Raw genomic sequence first — 7,422 nt, forward strand, 5'->3', positions numbered from 1 at the left:
TATATCAATTACACTCATTCTCATTTTTACAAGCTTATCACATTCGGTAGTTTGGGTATTGTTTTTTATTTCTTTCTATAAAAGTTTTTCTAGCAGTCATGAGACTGTATCATGTTGAAGATTTAACTTTCTTCTCCTTGATTAATGATGTTGAGTAACTTTCACATACATTTTGGCTATTTTATATATTTTGAAGATATGTATTCAGGTAATTTGTCTGTTTTAAACTGTGATTTTATTATTTTGCTAGTGATTTTGTGAGTTTCTTGCATAATTTAGCTATTAACATCTTTACAAGTAAAGTTTTATTGAAAAACAGTCACATTCATTTGTTTATCAACAACTATGGCTGCTTTTATGCTATGAAGATAGGGGTTAGGCAGTTATGACACAGACAACGTGGCCTGCCAAGCCCAGTGTGTTTACACTCAGGTCTTTTATAGAGCATGCAGGCTGACACCTAACTGAGTAAGAAGTGCCACTTGCTTACTGTAACTTGCATCGTTTTCAGGGGGATTCAAAGAGCTACTGTCATATAAAATGTGAACATATGCTCAGTGTGTGTGTGTGTGTGTGTGTGTGTGTGTGTGTGTGTGTGTGTGTGAAACCTGTAAGCTAGTATTTGGGAGGTGGAAGCAGGAAGATTTAAGTGTTTTTAGGTAACACCAGCTGTATGAAAACTGATCATAAAATAAGTAGGAAGGAATGACACATGGCTTAAGGCTTTTATGACATTCAGGACAGCTTAAAGAAGGAAATAATGCAAAACAATAGGCAGTGTCTCTAGGCAATAATTTTAATCAACTGGACTGTTACAGAGAAAACTGACAGCCAGTCCAGTACATGCAATTATAACTTTATGTCAAGTGAACATTCCTTGTGTTGGCAACAATATGCCTCCTGTTTACAAAATTATAAGTGGCTCACAGACTATATCCACCCTGTCAGTATACAGGTCTCTTTTTCTAAAATAAAATAAAATATAAAATTAAATAAATAAAAGTCTATGAGAGATGAAGAGGGTGAGGCTCAGAACTGTGAAGCATTGCCTAGGGTCCTGGTGCCCAGGACTCATAACTTCAGGGGAATGACATGTCAGTACTTTGGCTGCTTTCTGTCACAGTGCTTCCTAAAGCTCTGATGCACAACAGTCTCCATGGCCAGGAACTTGGGAGCACTGTTCCCATAAATAACTTTTTATCACTGCTTGGCACTACTCCCACTTCTCAGATGGGAGCTCCACTGATCTGTGGTGGTTGAAGTACAGGCCTTTGTCTTCATTCAGATAGTCATTCATGAATTCCTCATCTAACTGCTGCTGTCGCCTTGGCTCATTGAGCCTCTGGGTCTGTGGAAAGTTCTGGTGGAGCCCCTCAGACTTCAGACTGCACTCCACTTCGTTATCTGAATCCAAGTCCAGCTTTACCTCTTCACACACTACTTCATTTTCTCTTGTGGATGCCTGGGTTCTATAGCTGTCATGTAAAGGCTGTCCAGGGCTTTTAAGATGGAAAACACTGTAGGGAGACTTCTGCCCCACCAAGTGCTGGCTTTGAGAGTTCCAAGAATGCTCAACCTCATAAGCAAGAGAGTTACAGAGAAGAACTCTATGAGAAAAGAACTCTATGAGGGAAGAACCAAGGGGAAGTGAGATAGAAAATTCCTGAACTTTCTGTAAGCATTATGGTGGCTTTGCATCCAGCGCATTGCATGTTGATAATGTTACCAGTATCTTGTATATACTGAGTGGGAATACCAAGATTCTCTCCATTTTGATGCCATTGCTGATATCTCTGATTGCAAAAGTCCAAGTGGGAACTTGTAGGCATGCAGTTTGCAGACCTCAGGCAGTGGGCAACAATGGATCTAGTTCTCATGGCTGGGAGGAAGAAGATGCAGGAGGGGGGAAGATATTAACCTCTTTTAAGATACATATATGAAAATACTTTCTTCAATTTATAGTGTACCTAGTAAAATGTCATGCCAACCAACGTAAAATATATCTCTTATATACAGAACCTTTTGGGGCAGAACATGGATCTCTAGTTTATTTTTATTTCCTTTCAAATTATAGAAGCAAACATCTCCAGGCCCCCATAAAACTAAGCAACAAAAGATAAGCTGTTTACCCTTACACAGACATTCTTAATTAGATAAGGAAGATAAGTAAGTAATAAGCACTGTTATTTGTAGCTACAGACATTTGGAGATTATTCCTTGCTAAACTGTAACCTAGTTTGTTAAATAAATATATCATTCTGCCACTAAAAAAATTAAGTAACATATATAAGGCAAATATACATATGAAGGTCTCAATAAGTAATTGATAAAAATACTCAAAGGTACCAATTAAAACTTTGCAATACAGGGACATAGATAGTCTTACTTAAGTCATATGGTAAAAAAGGAAGAGTTAAGTACATAAAAATATTTAGTTGTCTTTAATCCAGAAGAAGTTAGTTTAGCACATTATGAAAATAAACTTAGATGAAAACTCTGCAAAAGATTCTAAATGGTGTTATGGAGATGCTGTTCCCAAAGGGCAATATTTTACAGGAGACATAACAGTAAGAATTTTCAATCTTCTTTCAAGGCCCCTATGTTCACATACTTCCTCCTTCAGTCTTGTGCATCTATATTCCTGAAATATTAGCCACATCTGTCTACCTGACTCATGGTCATTATATTTAATACTGATTGTCATCTTATATAAAAATAAAATTTATGTTTATTTGATGAAAATGTTTTTGTAAGTCACAATATTATGTAGTCTCAGGCATCCTCTAAAGAACAGAACGCAACATCTTAGATCAGCAACTCTCAACTTGGGAGTACTGTCTCCTCTGGGGTTTGCATTTCAGATATCTTGCATACCAGACAATTATATTGCAATTCATAACAGTAGTAAGATTACAAGAATAAAGTATCAACAAAATAATTTTATGATTTGGGGTCACCACAGCATAAACAACAGTATTAAAGTGTTGCAGGATTAGGGAGGTTGAGAACAACTGGGTTATATTATTCTCCTCAGTGCAGAGAAGAAGTACCAGAGGCTTGATGTTGGTGATCTGGCTTCTGCACCATAATGCTGAAAGCTTTACTTCCTACGCTGTTCTACATTGTTGCCTATTATTTTTGTTCCAGAAACTTTTATTTCACTCTATTTTTTTTCTCCAACACTTATTTTCTCACAATCAAATTCACTAAGGAAAAAAAAAGCAAAGGCGTACCTGTTGACTAGGCATTTTCTCTGAGGTTCTCTGAGCCTTAATTATGATATGGAAATATCATTTCTAACTTTGCAGATGATGCTAAATTGAGAGAGAATAATAACAAATAAGGAATAATTAGGTGGTACAAATCAGATAGAAAACAATTTACAATCTTGTGTTTTTGGACTAATAAATTTTAAATGCAGGTCTAATGGGATAAATGGAAGATAATTAGCCCAAGCAAAGTATCAGAAATGGGGAATCTCTGCTAAATGAGAGGAAGCTAACAAAACTTCCATGGACACAGAGGAACAGAGCCCATTGTGGGGTGAAGGTTGTTTACAGCCTCGAGATTACTGCATCACAGAAAAGCTCCAGACATCAGGTACAGTCTTTTGTTTCCCCTTTATTCTGCATTCCTCCTTCACCAGGTCACGCAGAAGCATTCTTTTGTTTAAAATGCATGTCTTAAATGCTTTCCATGAAGTTTCGTTCTGGTACAGTCTTTTCCTTACTTGATAAAAGAAGCATGACTTCAGAGAAGAAATGTTTTTATCACAGTAATCTTTGCCTGCTGGTAGATTATGGCCCCAAATTATTCACTCTTGTATAAGGACTGCTTTCACAGATTAAGACCAAAGTACACTGGTTACTGGTGTTGCAGAAGACAGAGTTTTCACATTATTAACACTAATTTCAATCTTGTTTTTTAAGTTCATTTTCTTTAGTGGCCACTGATATGATGTCAGAGTATCTCATTCTTCTGTATACTTAAACTTGTATCCCTATAATTGAGAAAGAATGGTAGGCATTATTATATCTATTCTATTTAACAAGTTCTCTAGCATTATGTCATCAATCAGCAACATGATTTGTCATCTACAAAGCTCATACTTACAAACAGCATTCTTGAGTTACTCCCTAACCATTCCCACTCACAAACACCACTCAATATTTTAAGTAAGCCTATGAGTTTGCATGGGCCTATATTCATAGCTGTCCTTGGCCTTGACGTATACATGCTAGAGCATCTAATAACATATAAGCTTGAAAAATTAACCAAACTGGACCAAACTGAATAACAGAAATATTTATTTTTCTTCAGAGTCAAAGGTCATACAGTTGCCCACATACCACATTGACCTCATACAGTCTGTGCCTTTAGATATTACTTGCCTATTACTTCAATATTATTTAAATTTTTTGTTTCCATGACATAATATGGTATCTACCTCTTTCCACCACTGTTTTAATTTCTTCCTTCAAACTTTTGTGATAGAATTCTCTATCTTTAACAGTTTTTCTTTCTACATTTTAATTTTACTTAATGAATGTATTATATTGGATCCTTTTCGTTTTACTTAATGAATGTATTATATTGGATCCTTTTCATTTTACTTAATGAATGTATTATATTGGATCTTATTACTACAGTCATATAATGTTGAGCCCCAGTTGTAATTTTTTAAACGACTTTATTTTACAAAACAAAGATAAATGTACAGATTTTAAACATTTTTTGCTTAAAATTATACATTTTTGTCAGTACTGTTTTTTCAGACATTGAAATAATTTTTACATAAAACCATGTGAATATATATTTTTAGTCAGTACTTGATTTTTTTCAAGGGCTTGACAGTATGCATTGAAAACCTAATAGTTACAATAAGCGTAGAGTACATGCAAAACAAAAAACAACATGGAAATAGTCAAAGTCTTCTTGTTTTGTAAATATATGTATATTTTTTTGTTTTCTTTATTTCTTGGACTTCATACAGTCTGTGAGTTGTTTCTGGGGGAGAGCAAGCCTCTGGGGTTAGCATCCCACTATCAGTGACTGCATATTATGTCTGTTCTTTTTTGACTAGGTTATCTCACTCAGGATGATATTCTCTAGATGCAGCCATTTTCTTAAGAATTTGGTTAAGTCATTGTTTCTGGTGGCTGAGTAGTATTCCATTGTGTATATGTACCACAATTTTTGTATCCATTCATCTTCTGAAGGACATCTGGGTTCCTTCCAGATTCTGGCTATTATAAATAGAGCCGCTATTAACATTGTGGTGCATATATCTTTGTTGTGTATTAAAGTGTCTCTGGGGTATATGCCCAGAAGTGGAATAGCTGGGTCTTCAGGTAGTAGTATATCCAATTTTCTGAGGTATCACCAGACAGATTTCCAGAGTGGTTGTATTAGCTTGCAACCCCACCAACAGTGGAGAAGTGTTCCTCTTTCTCCGCAGCCTCGGCAGCATCTGCTGTCATCTGAGTTTTGGATCTTGGCCAATCTGACTGGTGTGAGGTGGAATCACAGGGTTGTTTTGATTTGCATTTCCCTGATGGCTAAGGATGTAGAGCACTTACTCAGGTGTTCCTCAACTGAAAAGGTTTTGTTTAGCTCTGTACCCCATTTTTTAATAGGGTTATTTGATTCTCTGGTGTCTAGCTTTTTGAGTCCCTTGTACACCTTGGATATTAGGCCTCTATCTGATGTGGTGTTGGTAAAGATCTTTTCCCATTCTGTTGGTTGCCGTTTTGTTTTCTTGACGATGTCTTTAGCCTTACAGAAACTTTGCAATCTCATTAAGTCCCATTTGTTAATCTTTGACCTTAGAGCTTGAGCCATTGGTGTTTTGTTCAGGAAATTTTCTCCTGTACCTATGTGTTCTAAGGTTTTCCCTACTTTCTCATCTAATAGTTTCAGTGTATCTGGTTTAATGTGGAGATCTTTGATCCACTTACACTTGAGCTTTGCACAGGAGATAAGAAAGGGTCTATTTTCATTCTTTTGCATGCTGAGTGCCAGTTGGATCAGCACCATTTGTTGAATAGGCTGTCCTTTTTCCATTGAATGTTTACTGCTCCTTTGTCAAAAATCAGGTGACCATATACGGGAGGGCTCATTTCTGGATCTTCTATTCTATTCCATTTATCCATATGCCTATTTCTGTACCAGTACCATGCAGTTTTCAGCACAATTGCCTTGTAATATAGCTTGAGGTCAGGGATAGTGATTCCCGCAGATGTTTTTTTGTTGTTGAGGATGGATTTCGCTATTCTAGGTCTTTTGCTATTCCATATGAAATTGCACATTGATCTTTCCAATTTCATGAAGAACAGTGTTGGAATTTTGATGGGGATTGCATTGAATCTGTAGATTGCTTTTGGTAGGATGGCCATTTTTAAGATTTTGATTTTTCCACTCCATGAGCATGGGAGATCTTTCCATTTTCTGAGATCCTCTTCAATTTCTTTCTTTAGAGGTTTGAAGTTCTTGTCATATAGGTCCTTCACTTGCTTAGTTAGAGTCACACCAAGGTATTTCATAGATTTTGTAACGATTGTGAAGGGTACGTTTTCCCTAATTTCTTTCTCCACATGTTTGTCCTTTGAGTACAGAAAGGCTACTGATTTGTTTGAGTTAATTTTGTATCCAGCCACTTTGCTGATCTTGTTTATCTGCTGTAGTTCTCTGGTGGAATTTTTGGGGTCACTCAAGTACACTATCATGTCATCGGCAAAGAGTGATGTTATTAGCTCTTCCTTTCCGATTTGTATCCCCTTGATCTCCTTTTGCTGTCTAATTGCTCCAGCTAGGACTTCCAGTACTATGTTGAATAGGTAGGGGGAGAGTGGGCAGCTTTGTCGAGTCCCTGATTTTAGTGGGATTGCTTTAAGTTTCTCGCCATTAAGTTTGATGTTGGCTGTTGATTTGCTGTATATTGCTTTTATTATGTTTAAGTATGGGTTTTGGATTCCTGTTCTTTCCAGGAATTTTAATATGAAGGGGTGTTGGATTTTGTCGAATGCTTTCTCAGCGTCTAGTGTGATGACCTTGTGATTTTGGTCTTTGAGTTTGTTTATATGGTGGATTACGTTGATGGATTTCCTTATGTTAAAGCATCCCTGCATCCCAGGGATGAAGCCTACTTGGTCATGATGAATGATTGTTTTGATGTTTTCTTGGATTCGGTTTGCAAGGATTTTGTTGAGTATTTCGGCATCAATGTTCATAAGTGAAATTGGTCTGAAGTTCTCTTTCTTTGTAGGGTCTTTGTGTGGTTTAAGTACGAGGGTTATTGTAGCCTCAAAAAATGAGTTGGGTAATATTCCATCTGATTCTATCTTTTGGAATAGTTTGGCGAGTATTGGTGTTATATCCTCAATAAAAGTCTGATAAAATTCTGCACTGAACCCGTCTGGACCT

The 7,422-nt window shown here is 36.6% G+C and overlaps 1 pseudogene across 1 annotated transcript; it reads right to left on the reverse strand.

Moving 5' to 3' along the window:
- Positions 1 to 1,071: 1,071 nt before the first annotated feature.
- On the reverse strand, positions 1,072 to 1,782 carry LOC308414854 (gem-associated protein 8-like; annotated as a pseudogene). The gene has a single exon. The product of its transcript is annotated as a gem-associated protein 8-like (transcript).
- Between the last annotated feature and the right edge of the window lie 5,640 nt (positions 1,783 to 7,422).

This window comes from Micromys minutus (genome assembly GCF_963924665.1).
Source record: "Micromys minutus genome assembly, chromosome: X".
NCBI classification, from domain to species: domain Eukaryota; kingdom Metazoa; phylum Chordata; class Mammalia; order Rodentia; family Muridae; genus Micromys; species Micromys minutus.